The 16,105-nt window shown below is 37.0% G+C and overlaps 1 pseudogene; it reads right to left on the bottom strand.

The window, feature by feature from the left end:
- The window catches only part of LOC103081537 (dysbindin-like), a 103,053-nt pseudogene that overhangs the window by 14,761 nt on the left and 72,187 nt on the right, over positions 1-16,105 (bottom strand).

The raw sequence follows: 16,105 nt of genomic DNA, 5'->3' as shown, positions 1-16,105 counted from the left end.
CTTTTAAGTTCTTCTAGGTCTTTGTTAAATGTTTCTTGTATTTTCTCCATTCTATTTCCAAGATTTTGGATCATCATTACTATCATTACTCTGAATTCTTTTTCAGGTAGACTGCCTATTTCCTCTTCATTTGTTTGGTCTGGTGGGTTTTTACCTTCCTCCTTCACCTGCTGTGTATTTTTCTGTCTTCTCATTTTGCTTAACTTACTGCATTTGCAGTCTCCTTTTCGCAGGCTGCAGATTCGTAGTTCCTGTTGTTTTTGGTGTCTGCTCCCAGTGGGTAAGGTTGGTTCAGTGGGTTGTGTAGGCTTCCTGGCGGAGGGGACTGGTGCCTGTATTCTGGTGTATGAGTCTGGATCTTGTCTTTCTGGTGGGCAGAACCACGTCCTGTGGTATGTTTTGGGGTGTCTGTGAACTTATGATGATTTTAGGGAGCCTCTCTGCTAATGGGTGGGGTTGTGTTCCTGTCTTACTAGTTCTTTGGCATAGGGTGTCCAGCACTGTAGCTTGCCCAGTCGTTGAGCGGAGCTGTGTCTTAGCACTGAGATGGAGCTTTCTGGGAGAGCTTTCCGCCATTTGATATTATGTGGGGCCGGGAGGTCTCTGGTGGTCCAGTGTCCTGAACTTGGCTCTCCTACCTCAGAGGCTCAGGCCTGGCACCTGGCCACAGCACCAAGACCCTGTCATCCACACAGCTCAGAAGAATGGGAGGGAAAAGAAAGAAAGAAAGAAAGAAAGAAAGAAAAAGTACGTAAATAAAATAAAGTTATTAAAATAGAAAAAAGTTATTAAAAATAAAAAAGGAATAAAAAAAGGAAGAGAGAAAGAAGAGAGCAACCAAACTGTAAAACAAATCCACCAATGATAAGAAGCGCTAAAAACTATACTAAAAAAAAAAAGAGGGACAGTCAGAACGCTAGGACAATTGGCAAAAACAAAGCTATATAGACAAAATCATACTAAGAAGCATACACATACACACTCACAAAAAGAGAAAAAGGAAAAAAAAATATATAAAAGAGAGCAACCAAATCAATTAACAAATCTACCAATGATAATAAGCTCTAATACTAAACTACGATGAACATAAAACCAGAAACAAATTAGATGCAGAAAGCAAACCCCAAGTCTACAGTTGCTCCCAAAGTGCACCGCCTCAATTTTGGGATGATTCGTTGTCTATTCAGGCATTCCACAGATGCAGGGTACATCAAGCTGATTGTGGAGATTTAATCCGCTGCTCCTGAAGCTGCTGGAGAAATTTCTCTTTCTCTTCTTTGCTTGCATACCTCCTGGAGTTCAAATTTTGATTTGGCCCCACCTCTGTGTATAGGTTGCCTGAGGGCGTCTGTTCCCCTCCCAGACAGGAGGGGGTTAAAGGAACGGCTGGTTAGGGGGCTCTGGCTCACTCAGGTCGTGGGGGGGAGGGAGGGGTATGAAATGCGGGGCGGCAGAGGCCGGCATGACGTTGCAACAGCCTGAGGTGCGCCATGTGTTCTCCCGGGGAAGTTGTCCCTGGATCACGGGACTCTGTCAGTGGCGGGCTGCACAGGCTCCCGGGAGGGGAGGTGTGGATAATGACCTGTGCTTGCACATAGGCTTCTTGGTGGCCGTAGCAGCAGCCTTAGTGTCTCGTGCCTGTCTCTGGGGTCCGTGCTGATAGCCGCGGCTCGTGCCCATCTGGAGCTCTTTTAGGCAGTACTCTGTATCCCCTCTCCTTGCTCACCCCCAAACAATGGTCTCTTCCCTTTTAGGCAGGTCCAGACTTTTTCCCAGACTCCCTCTCAGCTAGCTGTTGTGCACTAGCCCCCTTCAGGCTGTGTTCACATAGCCAACCCCAGTCTTCTCCCTGGGATCTGACCTCTGAAGCCCAAGCCTCAGCTCCCAGCCGCCCCCTGCCCCCAGCGGGTGAGCAGACAAGCCTCTCAGGCTGGTGAGTTTTGCTCGGCACGGATCCTCTCTGTGGGAATCTCTCTGCTTCGCTCTCTGAACCCCTGTTGCTGCATTCTCCTCCATGGCTCCAAAGCTTCCCCCTCACCAACCCCAGTCTCCACCAGTGAAGGGGCTTCCTAGTGTGTGGAAATTTTTCCTCCTTCACAGCTCCCTCCCCAAGGTGCAGGTCCTGTCCCTATTCTTTTGTCTTTGTTTTTCTTTTGCCCTACCCACGTATGTGGGAAGTTTATTGCCTTTTGGGAAGTCTGAGGTCTTCTGCCAGCATTCAGTAGGTGTTCTGTAGGAGCTGTTCCACATATAGATGTAGTTTTGATGTATTTGTGGGGAGGAAGGTGATCTCCACATTTTACTTCTCCACCACCTTGAAGGCCGAGAGTGAGACTAGAATTTTATTAGATTAAGTCCATGTGGGCTCTTTCAAGATTACTTGGGAATAAAAATTTTAATACGTAACTATTTATCCATACAAAAATAACCAGAATTTTAAACAACTTTAACTTCTGTATACTGAGTTTTCCCTCCCTGAAGAAGTGGATAATACTATGTACTTATATTTATACATTTACATCTTAAAGTGATTTTTATTTTGTAACTCAAGTCTTTTACAATCAGAGGAACTTATAATAAGAAGTGATGAGACTGTGCAATATGCCAAACCAACTTCCCAATAAAGATTAAAATATTTCAGGGACTGAATCACTCTTGGAGGTCATCTATTCCACCTTTCTCATTTGCCAATTTGAAAACTGAGGTCCCAAACAAAACGAACGAAAAACTGTTCAGGATCACATGGTTAACTGGCAAAACAAGATCGATCAAGATCTATGTTCTCCTGATTTCTCACCTAGAATTTTTAAAATATTACGTGCTTTTGTTGTATGGTTTTAGCCATTGTAGGTGCTATTATGTAGTGTTGGCAATTTAGTGTATCTCAAATTACTCTGTCAATAAGATTATTTTTATCTAAACAGACACAACATTGACTAACCATTCTTCATAAATATGAACCTAGACTTCAAAAGTGTGTGTGTGCACACACGCGTGCATGTGTGTGTATAAGGCCTAAATGCAAATATAGAAAGTTTCCTGTAATCTAAAGGCAGCAAATACAAAGCTGTCCATTCAAAATTTAGGCAATGGAGATTTTTTGAAGAAAATATATCAAAGAAGTAAAATAAATTGGAAGTCAACAGTTATATTTCAAACAACTAGATATTAACTGAATTTTTAAAATCTGCTGACAACTGAGGTATAAAAAATCTATATTTTTCTGGAGGGAGAAATGCCTCAATGAACATGGGAGAAAAACTGGTAATTAAAGAGAAAATCTGTGCTATGGCATGTAAAATTTTTTCTGCATTATTTGATCTGGTCCTCCACCCTAATAAACGAGTTATTGTAAAATCAATGTCAGTTTCTCATACTAACAGTATTCCCACAGCATCCGCCCACTCATAGTACCTTTGTTCCAAAGCCATGTGATTGGTTTAACAGAATAAATGCTGTTATCATGCAAAGAAATGTGAAGTAACATATGCATCTTATTATCTATGAATCAATGTATTGAAACTTCTCTAGGTATGCTAAAGTTGGAAAATATTTGTGGATCATTTGTTACACATCTCACAATAGTGGAAAATTCTGCCAATATATTGGTTTTTTTTTTTTTTTTTTTTTTTTGCATTATGCGGGCCTCTCACTGTTGTGGCCCCTCCCGTTGCAGAGCACAGGCTCCAGACGCGCAGGCCCAGCGCCCGTGGCTCACGGGTCCAGCCGCTCTGCGGCACGCGGGATCTTCCTGGACCGGGGCACGAACCCGCATCCCCCGCATCGGCAGGCGGACTCTCAACCACTGCGCCACCAGGGAAGCCCCAATGTATTGTTAAAAATTAATGCTGGCATTACAAGAGGGCCCTGAGTGGCTTTCAGTACAAAAGCTAATACATTTTATATTAGCATTTCTGCTTGGAAAATTCCTAACTAAGCTGCCAAAGGGGGTTAATAAATTTGAGTTAGAAAACAAATTTGTTATTTTTTATATGCAGCCTCATGACTATACTGTTTAATATTTATTAGTAGAGTCAGTAAAATTTCCTTGAATTGTTTGTTTGTATCATGACCTAAAAATCACTCTCACAAATGTTTTGACAATACATACACTTAATGTCTTGAGCAATTCAATTATCATGTTTCTAAGTATATACTTGGATTAATACCTTAAGTTCATGATCCAGAAAGTCCACCTTGATCTGTCTTTCAGGCTACAACATAGATTTCCCCTTTAAAATATATAATGAACAAGATTTATAATCCCTGAAGGGTACAATATTGAAAATAAATAGTTGCATAAAATATAAAACGCTACTCCTTTTCACATAAAGAATCTACTATTTTCATATAATTTAAGTCTTAAACTAAAGATATGAAATATTGACAAAAAAGAACTGATGGGGCTTCCCTGGTGGCGCGGTGGTTGAGGGTCCGCCTGCCGATGCAGGGGACACGGGTTCGTGACCCGGTCTGGGAGGATCCCACATGCCGCGGAGCGGCTGGGCCCGTGAGCCGTGGCCGCTGGGCCTGCGCGTCCAGAGCCTGTGCTCCGCAATGGGAGAGGCCACAACAGTGAGAGGCCCGCGTACAGCAAAAAAAAAAAAAAAAAAGAACTGATGGCCTAATTATAAAAGATTAAGCACATTCTAAGTACCAGGTAATAATAGTATAAATACTTATTATTAAGCTTTAATATGATTTTATTTGTGATAGATATTATAGTCATGTTTTTAGATGAAGACACTAAAACTCATCTTTTGAGTAACTTGTCGAAGCTTACATATTTCTTTGCACTAGTAAAATGCTCTATGTATTTCAAAATACATCATTACTCATCACCCTATACTGGGGCAGAACCTCTGGATACATGGCTCAGGGTCCACTCTTCTAAAACAGACTAAGTCCTCTACACCACTTATTCCTGCCTGTACCAGTTAATACTAAAGTGTACATGGCTCTGACTACCTATCTTCTATCACCCTAAGTGTTCTGATCTTTCTTATTACCTGAATCCTAAACTTTTTCATTGTACTCTCAAGAATTGTGCACCATAACTAAGAAATCCTCTAATAACTTTAATCTCTCATCTAAAAGTTCTCTCTACTTCCATTCTTTCTTTCAATGACTCATTATTGAGAATATCACTGGACTGGTGGCTGTTCAATAATCTTCTTGAGTGACTGATTTTTTGGAGATTTTGGGGTTTGTTTCAGTGTTCTCTGTTATCTCTGCAGATAGTATTCAGAGATTATTGTTAATTCCAAAGTTTTAAAGAAACCCTGCTGCCATGGTCTGAATGTTTGTGTCCCCCTGAAATTTCCATGTTGAAATCCTAACCTCCAAAAGTGATGTGTGATGGTATTAGTAGGTGGGGCCTTTACGAGGTGATTAAGTCATGAGGGTGGTACTCTCATGAATGGGATTAATGCTTTTATAAAAGTGATCCCACAGAACTCCCTAGCCACTTTCACTATGTGGAGGACACAATTAGAAGTCTGCAGTGCAACAGAGGGCCTTCACCAGAACCTAACCATGCTGGTACCCTTTTCTTAGACTTCCAGCCTCCAAAGCCATGAGAAATGAATTTCTGCTGTATATGAGCTCCCCAGTTTGTGTTATAGCAGCCCAAATGGACTAAGACACCTGCCATGTTCTTCTCACATCCTTGTGATTGCCCTCATTTATTCCTGCTACAAACAGTTCATCAACTGGCATGAGATTTATTCTCCTTAAATTCCAAGTCCTGCTATGTTTCTGTGCAACTTCTATGAGCAGCTGAATATTCCATCAATCCCTCTGTTTGGTGAAGTCCTTAGCCTATTCATAACCACTGACCTTCTAATCTTTTCCACTTCAATCACTCATTACCACGCTCACACCTGGAACCCTGTCAACAAATTAAGTCAATCCAATTCCAAGTATGATTCAGTCATCCCACTCTGAACCAACCCTTGGCTACTCCCAGTTTGCTCATTTCTCTGGGACTTCTTTTCAACCTTGTCAAGATGTGCAATCCATTTCTCTACTTTTTCCCATTTCATTAACATTAATTATCCTCTTATTTTTAATTTTCTCATTATCCAGCTTAGATTGCTAATTCAAAGATTCTTTGCTGGCCTAAATTTTTTTGAACCTTGTTTAAAAAAATCCCAATATTGAACGAACCTAATTTTGGATATTCTCTACACTGGCATCTAAGCAAACTAGTACTTCTAGGAAAAAAATCATACTAAGAGACAAATTGTTTCTTCCATAAATTTATGCAAAAACAAATAATAATAAGCCATTAGAAAGACTAAGCAGTGTTACCATCTCTCTAATCATTCTCTCTACAATGACTAAATCAAATTTTTTCTTTTCAGTCTGAAACTTCTAACTCTTCCCCTCATTCTCAGAAGATTACTCTGCTTTCTGATTTATAGAGACAATAGAAGTTATGAGATGGGGACTCCTATATTATACAATTACTCAACACAAAATACTACTTATATCTAGCGGTGTTTGCCCAAACTACCATCCCAAAAAGCAGAATATGGGCAGCATCAGCAGCTTTGTGCAAGAGCTGGTGAGAAGATGCTACCAAGTGTTAAGAGCTTGGAATAATGAACCCTCCAACAAGTAACTCATGCCCAAAAGGAGAGGATTCTCTGAGTGAGAAAAGCAGGAATTGAGTATGTGAATTATATTAAGTATCAGAAAAAGAAATTATAGTACTGGAGTTGTGGGTAAGGGCAAAACAAAACAAAACAAAACAAAACAAAACAAAAAAATGCTTGCAGAGTCAGCAAGTGATCAAACAGGGCTGTGGTGGTCAGAGATGTAAAGGATCTCAGAAATATCCATCAAATTTCTTTTGCAAATAAATCCACCCTGCATGCAAAATTCAAATATAGCAAAGCAGAAAGTCTAGGAAAAAAGAAAGAGGAAGTTAATTTAGAAGGTAGAAGGGGTAGAAAGAAAGCACAGTGACAGTAAAATACAACCTATAAATTTGAGAGTACTTTCTTGAAAGGCAATACCTATAGAGATTTAGGAATACCTGGAAACAAGAAAGCATATATAAAACAACAAAAATATTCTGAGTGGATGTAAAACTATGAAATGGCTACACAGGTCACATTTTGACTACTTCATGATGATAATAGATGAGGAAATAATGAATTGTGAAACTTTGTAAAGTACCCTGGCTTTACCACCCTCTTCACAGAGAACTATAGTTATTCACATATGGGGAACAAAAAGGTTACTATGAGAAAAAATGAAGTTGAATCAAATTTTGTTTATGATAAAATAAAGTCATTAGGAAAATAGGGACTACAGATCATATGAAACCATTATCTAATATGTTTAAATGAAATAAAATAAATTAGTAAGGGTGGGAGGGAGATGCAAGAGGGAGGAGATATGGGGGTATATGTATAGCTGATTCACTTTGTTATAAAGCAGAAACTAACACATCATTGTGAAGCAATTATACTCCAATAAAGATGTTTTTTAAAAAAAAAGATGTATCAGGCCAGAATTGTAAACTGGAAACAAACTTTAAAAAAAACCCCAAAACCTATATAGGCCTCAAAATAATTTTAAAAGTCAGAAACAGGATGTCTTAGGATTGAGACATCTCGATCAGATGTTGAAAAATTTGAGAACTGATAAAAATCAAGAAGTATTAAAAAATAAGATTCATTTTAGAAATGAAGTTTAAATTAGGAGAAAAATAAGATCAAAATATACACCACAAAAAGCACAATAAATAGACTAGAAAATAGAAAAGGAAAATTGTGTTATTAAAATTTTAAAGAAATAAATGATTTGAAAGGAAGCAATAAATGCAAAGCATAATTAAAGAGGGTGCAACATGTATAGTTGGGAACTTTGCAAAGGAAAGCCAACTCAAGAGTTCAGGGCAGGTAATTAGCTAATAGAAGAAAACTTTCCTGAAATAAAAGGAGATGTATATCTATATATTGAAAGGTACACTATGAAACTCTATTCATTAAATATTTCTTGAATTATTTGATTCAATGAAAGTTTCTAATCTAGTTGCTGGTCTCTTCATACATGGACTGAGTCCACATTTATGAAAACTGGTTTATTCCAAAACAGCATTTTCTCAAGGTGTGTAATCTGTGCTAAATTTTTCTCAACTTTTAAATAGTTGTAATCTCCGGACACTGTAATAACTTTTAGTTATGTCTAAATACATAGGAAGAAAATTCTTCATGAGAATGAAACTGCCTTAAACTTTCTCCAAAATAGTCAAAGACAACTAAAAATCCAAGATCATGCGTTTGAACAATCTGTTGTCTTATACTTTTGCTCTCATTCAAGCAATTGCACTTTTTAAAAGAATTTGGTCATGTAACATGTATGAAGGAAAATCATCTCTACATTTGCTTTTTAATTAGTTCATTCAATTTGCTGAGCCTGCTCTTCTCTCTTCGTTTTCTAATTATGACAGAGAATCTGAAACAGATGGAGAAGAAACATGACCTACTTGGAAATTCAGCAGCCAGGCCTCTAAGTTTTGTAGAGCAATATCAACACTAAGGAAACATCAATTCAAGTGGATTCCAATATGCAATTGAAGTCATTAGTATGGATCGTGTCAAGCTTTTAAGCATTTACCTTATTTACTGAATGACCTAATGTTTCTAAATGGTAATGGGGAGAGGCTGGAGTAGGAAGATAAGGATAGACTCTAATACGAAGGTCCTTAGGGCCCCCACCTGAACTTCAGAATTACTGTCAAATATTTACTAGTGTCCTTTCTCTTATATGTAGACAATAACTATAGATATAAGTGGCTGACTAAAAATTAAGTGCTAAGCTGCAATCAGATACTGAAACTGAATTCCAATATTGTCTTTAATGAATCTCCCATGATATATATTCCATGCATGGAATATTTTATCTATGTGCATATTAATTAAAACTATTAAAAAAAACTATTAAAATAATCACTGAAAAAATATCTCCTGATCTATAGAATATATGAAATGTATGTTCTCAGGTCCTTGTGCTAGATACAAAATAAATATGAGTAATGTGAATTAAAATTCCCATGAATGTATCATTTTGCAAAATGAGCTTTACAAATTCCATGTTTTCTGCAATCCCGAAAAGAAAAAAAATGATTACCAAGCCAAATGATGATGCTGAAACAGTTTATCAGCTGAATGATGGCAGTCAGCAATTAAGAATAGTCAAGCTTTGCAGAAAGCAGCAAGATATTTAAAGGAAAGGTACTTTACAAATATTATGAAAAAAGGAAAATGTCTATGACTCTTTTGTGCTTTTAGAACAGGAAAATAAAAGTAAGAAAAGAAAATTTTAAAAGTAAAAGCACCGGGGCTTCCCTGGTGGCGCAGTGGTTGGGAGTCCGCCTGCCGATGCAGGGGACGTGGGTTCCTGCCCCGGTCTGGGAGGATCCCACATGCCGCGGAGCGGCTGGGCCCGTGAGCCATGGCCGCTGAGCCTGCGCGTCTGGAGCCTGTGCTCCGCAACGGGAGAGGCCGCAGCGGTGAGAGGCCCGCGTACCGCAAAAATAAATAAATAAATAAATAAATAAATAAATAAATAAATAAAAGTAAAAGCACCAGAATACATTTTAAATTTTATGAAATAACAGTAAAACAGTATTATGAACCCTTAACTTTTGTCTTTCTAGATTTTAGAACAATAATAACATAACTAGGACTTGGTTGTAATTCTAGTTCTAGCACATCCATTTACAATTTATTTTATGTTTCTAAACCTCAGGTTTATCATATATAAGTGGACTCCTATGATAATGAAATGAGGTAATCAATGTATGATAACAGGCAAACCAAATGGCACACTGTAGCTTCCCATAATAGGTGTTTGGTAAATACGGGTTTGTTTTTCTTGTTTTCCTCTATTATAATCCATTTTCCAAAGTATGAGTAAATGAAAAATAATGGTTACACCCACCACTTCAACAATGATTATATTCACAATCAATTCTGTCCTTTCTATCTCTATTTTTAGATAAGGCCATAACATAAATGACTTACCTTTATTTTTAGATTAACTGGCTAATAAAATAATGTCCATGGAAACCATAAGATACCAAAGGAATGTAGATGCAAATAAGTTAATGATAATTTAGAATTTGTATTAGTTATGGTAATAGAAGTTCCTATACAGATAACCCCAAAATAATAGTTTAATGCAATATAAGTTTATTTCTTTTTCACTATTCTGATTGTTTATAGTAAGAACTGTCACTGTGCTTCATAGTCCTTTAGGTGTTTAGTGACTTAGGAGTTTTACATTTGGCTACTAAAATTTCCTTGAGAGTCACCCTCAATTCAGCAAGGATTGAGAAGGACAAAGAGACTGTTGAAGTCATGCGGCAAGTTTTGTATAGAAATGGCATTGAAGAAGCGTGCATCACTGCTCTTCATAATTCACTGGCCAAGGCTTAGTCATTTGGTCATAACTAAGCTCAAGGGAGACAGGGAGAAAAGGGAAACTGGTTTTTCTGAATTTGCTAGTTAATCTGTGCCTAAGAAATAGTGAGAACTAAATATATAAATAGGAATAACACAGTAGCTTTTATATGGCTATGTGTGTAACATAATTATCAAAAAAGTTTGCCATGTGTGATAGAAAATTTAATTTAGAAATACATATATTCATTACAAAATGAGAAGTCTTTGTCAGTGCATATTAATCACCCCAGTGAGTGTTCAGTATTGGATCAAAAAGCAAGGATTTTTTTTGACTATATATATTATTCTGTATTACCACATATGTATATAACAGGTGGGGAAGCAAATTAATAACCTTTATAATATGTGTTAAAGATAAATACAGTAACTTTCATCATTAATGACTTTCTGGGGTGGGTGAAAGGGAATAGAAGTATTAGTCCCAAAATAGTAATTTTACAAGTCTTGGAGTTAGATATCTTGATCCAACTATAAGCACATTTTAAAGATCTTAAGGTTTGAGATATCAAGCTAAGGAACAAAAGAAATACTTCTAAGGTAATTAGGGGAAAAATTGCTCCATTTAAAAAAATTAAAACTATCTTCATCAACTTTCCCTGATATATTTAAACATTTCACTTAACCACTTAAATTTAGCTTTATAAAAAGTGATAAGATTTTTCTAAATAAAATAATTTGACTCCAAAAAGAATTTATTTGAACACAGAAAACAAAATTAATCTTTTCAATGAGCCATTATCCTCTATTAAATCTAGTATTAATCAGAGTCATTTGAGATCTTATACTGGTTAATGTTAGAACACTTACAATTCAAGAAAAGAAAAAAAGAAGGAAATCCAATAAAAAGGCATACCATGATTTAAGGATTAAAAAGAATTAAGGAATATGACAGGCATTATTTAAAAAATAGGTTATTCTAATAAATGTTTTTAGGTCCTTTGAGGAATGTAAAAGGAAATAATATTACTTATTAATTTCCTTTAAATTATTATTAACTTATATACTCACATTTTCCCCAGTTTTTCATTTCTTTGTTTTTGCTTTTTTATTTTATTTATTTATTTATTTATTTTTGTGCCTGTGTGCCTAAGAGATTTAGAGGGCAGTAGGTTGTATTTGTCTTTTGGGTATTGACATTAATGAAGACCACTACTGCCAGGAGTTATTTCCTGTCACAAGTTAAGTAGAATGTGAAATTGTATTTACATAGGTTAAAATTAAGCTGTTTTCAAAATGGGAGTTTTATACAATCAATATATGCACCAATAACACTAATAAAAATTTTCCAAACATAATTTTAAATGATACTGCAGAGTATATTAATAAAATAGGCTATAATTTTAGGCAATAGTTATTGTTCAAATCCTCCAATTAATGACTCCCAGTGGAGAACATTTTATTTCCTACAGGAAGCTTCAAATGTCAAAAAAGATGCAGGTTGTTAGAGAAAGATTAAATTAGTATGTTGGATTTCAAAAAAGTTCATAGCTTAATTCATTTAACTTTGCTAAAGTGGTCTGTGCGATTTGTAGTCAAGTCTTGTCAAGTAAAAGTTTACGCTAATCAAAATGTTTTTCTAAATCGTTTTAATGCATAAGTTAAATGTTTTGACAATATGATGCTGTTGCTATTATTTCATCTAAGTTTCAAAAGGATTCATTAATGATGCTTTTCACAGACTACCATACAGTCGCCTAAACATTTTTTTAGTTTCAGTGATGGTTTCAGTCCAAGTTTGGGAGATTAAAAAATCAACATGTATTCTTTGTCCAAATAACATTGATACCAAGTATTATCACAGTTCATAAACTCTCTGAGCCTTGCTCTTCATCCTTCTAGTAGACTCTGTGAATGATTGCAAATCCCCAATCTTTTAGATAGATAGACACATACATACATAGAAGATAGATGACAGATAGATATTATGTATTTATATTTAATAAATGTATATCAGTCTTTATCTCTCTATATGTAGTTATTTGAAGAGATAAAAAAAGGACAAACCTTTAGCTAGACTAACCAGGAAAAAGAGAAGCCTTAAATTCTTAAACTCAGGGATGAAAGAGGGAACATTATTACTGACCTTCTAGAAATAAAAAGGACTATAAGGAAATACTATCAACAGTATGCTTATGTGCATGTACAGATGTAAACACACATATATACAGCCAATACTCGTCAGGCAAAACAATGTATAGTTATGGTTTTTTATTCTGTTATCAAGAATCAGTCTTGTGGCTTGGAAGCAAAGAAATCTAAACGATACTGTATCATTGTCAGCAAGGTGAGGGTGAACTAGTTTCATAGATTCTGAAGGAGGCGCAGGAAGTACCAACTCTGGTTGGTTGACATTTGTTTGAGTTCCCAAACCTGAAACTTTTAACAGAATTTCTTGGGTTTGAGGAACAAAATGAAAACAAATTTAGAGAAACTCTCAGATTTATTGTCAGAATTTCCTGGAAGAAGGAATTAAATATTGTGATTTAAACATTAGATCCAGGAATTTGTTATGTAGTCAGAGCAGATATATTCCTGGAGGGGAAGTCTTCGTGTGACTGCATAAGTGTAAGGTGAATGGTAACAAAGCTTCAGTTCTGAGTGTTAGTTTCCAGACTTTGAGAATGTAAAGCACCAGTCACAGAGCACACACTCAATTAAACCTATAATACCATCTACGTATCTATTGGAAATCTGAGCATACAAACACAAACAAGCTGTATATTAAATATGCTTCATTTGAGGCTACACATACAATTAATTCATAATGGTTTTTTTTTGTTTGTTTTTTTGCGGTACGCGGGCCTCTCACTGTCTTGGCCTTTCCCATTGTGGAGCACAGGCTCCAGACGCGCAGGCTCAGCGGCCATGGCTCACGGGCCCAGCCGCTCCGCGGCATGTGGGATCTTCCCGGACTGGGGCACGAACTCGCGTCCCCTGCATCGGCAGGCGGACTCTCAACCACTGCGCCATCAGGGAAGCCCATTCATAATGTTTTAAATTAAAAATTGGAACTGGAATTTAAAGTAGATGTGTTTAACATAAATCTCTATTTCCACAGGTAGAAAGAGAGAGAGAGAGAAGGGAGGGGGAGAGAGGAGAGCTGAAAGGGAAGAGATGATGGTATTCGAGAAAATAGGAATTTCATCCTCAGTGTCACCATTTTATCTACATGGGTCTTCATGCAATATAAATGCTATTATTTTTCTGTTGTTTACTTTAGTGCTTACATTCTACTGATTTAATACACAATTTGACTTAAAAAAACTCTTTAATTTCAAGCTATTTCTTTTGTCTGCATATTTCTCAATATAGCTACATAGATATGTCAAATTTAAATATTTTCCATAGCATATAAATATGTAATTATGGCTATTTTTAGATCTCTTAATAAAAAGAAATAGCTTAAGTATTAAATAATAAGATCACATAAAGACTCTCATGTGGGCTTCCCTGGTGGCGCAGTGGTTGAGAGTCCGCCTGCCGATGCAGGGGACACGGGTTCGTGCCCCGGTCCGGGAAGATCCCACATGCCGCGGAGCGGCTGCGCCCGTGAGCCCTGGCCACTGAGCCTGTGCGTCCGGAGCCTGTGTTCCACAACGGGAGAGGCCACAACAGTGAGAGGCCTGCGTACCGCAAAAAAAAAAAAAAAAAAAAAAAAAAGACTCTCATGAGAATTTATGGCCATAAATCATGCTTTGAATTTTCAAATATATGAGATAATTGATATGAGCCTCTAGATTTACAGGCTGAGAAACTGACTTTTAATTATTATTATTTTTTTTATGTAGAATATTTTCAGTGTTTTTGTGAGTGAAAAGAATAGAAAGAAACTGAGGCTATTACGTATACGTTAGCCTCAAAGTACAGTCACCCAATGGAATTACTCAGGTTACAAAAGGTCCTTTCACATATACAAGCAAGTATATCCTCAGATTGAATCACAACTGCTGTGAAACTCTGTAATAGATAGAACTCCAGTCTGTCATTTAATTACTATAAAGAAAAAAAAATACATGACCTTTTGATTTATGGAGATGTTAATAATAAAATATCAGTCACAAAATTGTATTTTCTTTTTTTTAATGGAGAATACTCTTTATTAGTAGAAATCAATAATTCATCATATGACTTTATACTTTATGACCCAGGTCTAGAAACCATACAATTGCTAAACTAACTCCTTCCCACTATTAGAAGCAATCACTGGACAGTGCAAAGTTACCCCTCTCCTCTTAGCACCCAGGTCAGGACAGTGTACATAACATCAATTTGGATGAAATTCATCCACAGACACTGATTCAAAATATGACAGACTTTGCTGGCTAAGAGAATGTGCAGAACTCTAAGAATTTAGAGGGACCTCCCTGGTGGCGCAGTAGTTAAGGCTCTGCACTCCTAATGCAGGGGGCCTGGGTTCAATCCTTGGTCAGGGTACTAGATCCCACATGCATTCCGCAACCAAGAGTTCACATGCCACAACTAAGGAGCCTGATAGCCGCAACTAAGCAGCTTGCCTGCTGTAACTAAGACCTGCCACAACCAAATAAATAAATAAAAATTTTTAAAAAAGAGAAGAATTTAGAAAAGACTGCAAAAAGCTGTGGAAAGTCTAATAGACCCGTTGCCCAACTCTAAACCCTTTTAGTCCCTTAAAATTGCTAATACTACAATATCAGACAACTCTAATGAGAGGAAAAATGAACAAAATCACCTTTTGGTTTTTAATTATCTTATTGGTTTTCTTAAAAATAACAAGTATTTAATGTAACATGCAAATAGAAGTATATTTTCAAACGTCAAAAGAGAAACTTGGAAAATAAAATGAAAAACTTTACCAAATAAACATTTTGGTACGTACCCTTCCTGACTCTCTGCACCCATACCACATAGGTTTTTGGTTTATAACTAGAATCACACTATATATAGTTTATCTAGAATTTTTTGACTTCTCAGTACATATGAAAAATTTGTTTTTCGTTGCTATATTCGTTGAACGCAAGAGTCCCTGACACGTAGATAGAACTCAATTTACCTCATGCTTCCTAACATCTCAACAGCACCCTATTACACAAATGTCCCATTGCTCAATTATTTCCTGGCTGATGAACTTGAAGTTCATTTCAAACTTTCCCAGTTAAAAAAACCAAAACTCAAATTGGTTATATTCAGCTCAGATTTCTTCCCTGGGCTTCAAATTTGAAATGACCACTGTATTTCCACGTCTAACAGACATCGAAAGCTTCACACAGCCCAAACTGCAATTCTTTAGTATCCTCCCCATCCCCAGCCCCCAAATTCCTAAACCTTCTCTTCCCTTCCCTACCACCACAAACCCACTTACTTAAACCAAAACCTCTCATTCTTCAACCAGCCAATCCTGTCAGTTCTACCTTCTAATTTTCTCCCGATATTTCTTTCCCTCCATGCCAGCCTTAACCCAAGCAACTTCATCTCGTTTAGTTTAATGCAAAAATATCCTTCTTCCCTTCTTGCACCCCATTCCCCCGTAATCTATTCTGCACAGAGCAAAACAACTTCATTAAAAGACGGAGTTAGGGCTTCCCTGGTGGCGCAGTGGTTGAGAGTCCGCCTGCCGGTGCAGGGGACGCGGGTTCGTGTCCCGG

Source organism: Lipotes vexillifer, unplaced genomic scaffold (assembly GCF_000442215.2).
Source record: "Lipotes vexillifer unplaced genomic scaffold, Lipotes_vexillifer_v1.1 scaffold763, whole genome shotgun sequence".
In the NCBI taxonomy this organism is placed as follows: Eukaryota; Metazoa; Chordata; class Mammalia; order Artiodactyla; family Lipotidae; genus Lipotes; species Lipotes vexillifer.
Note: the sequence above shows the minus strand (reverse complement) of the source record. Positions and strands in the feature narration are given on the sequence as shown.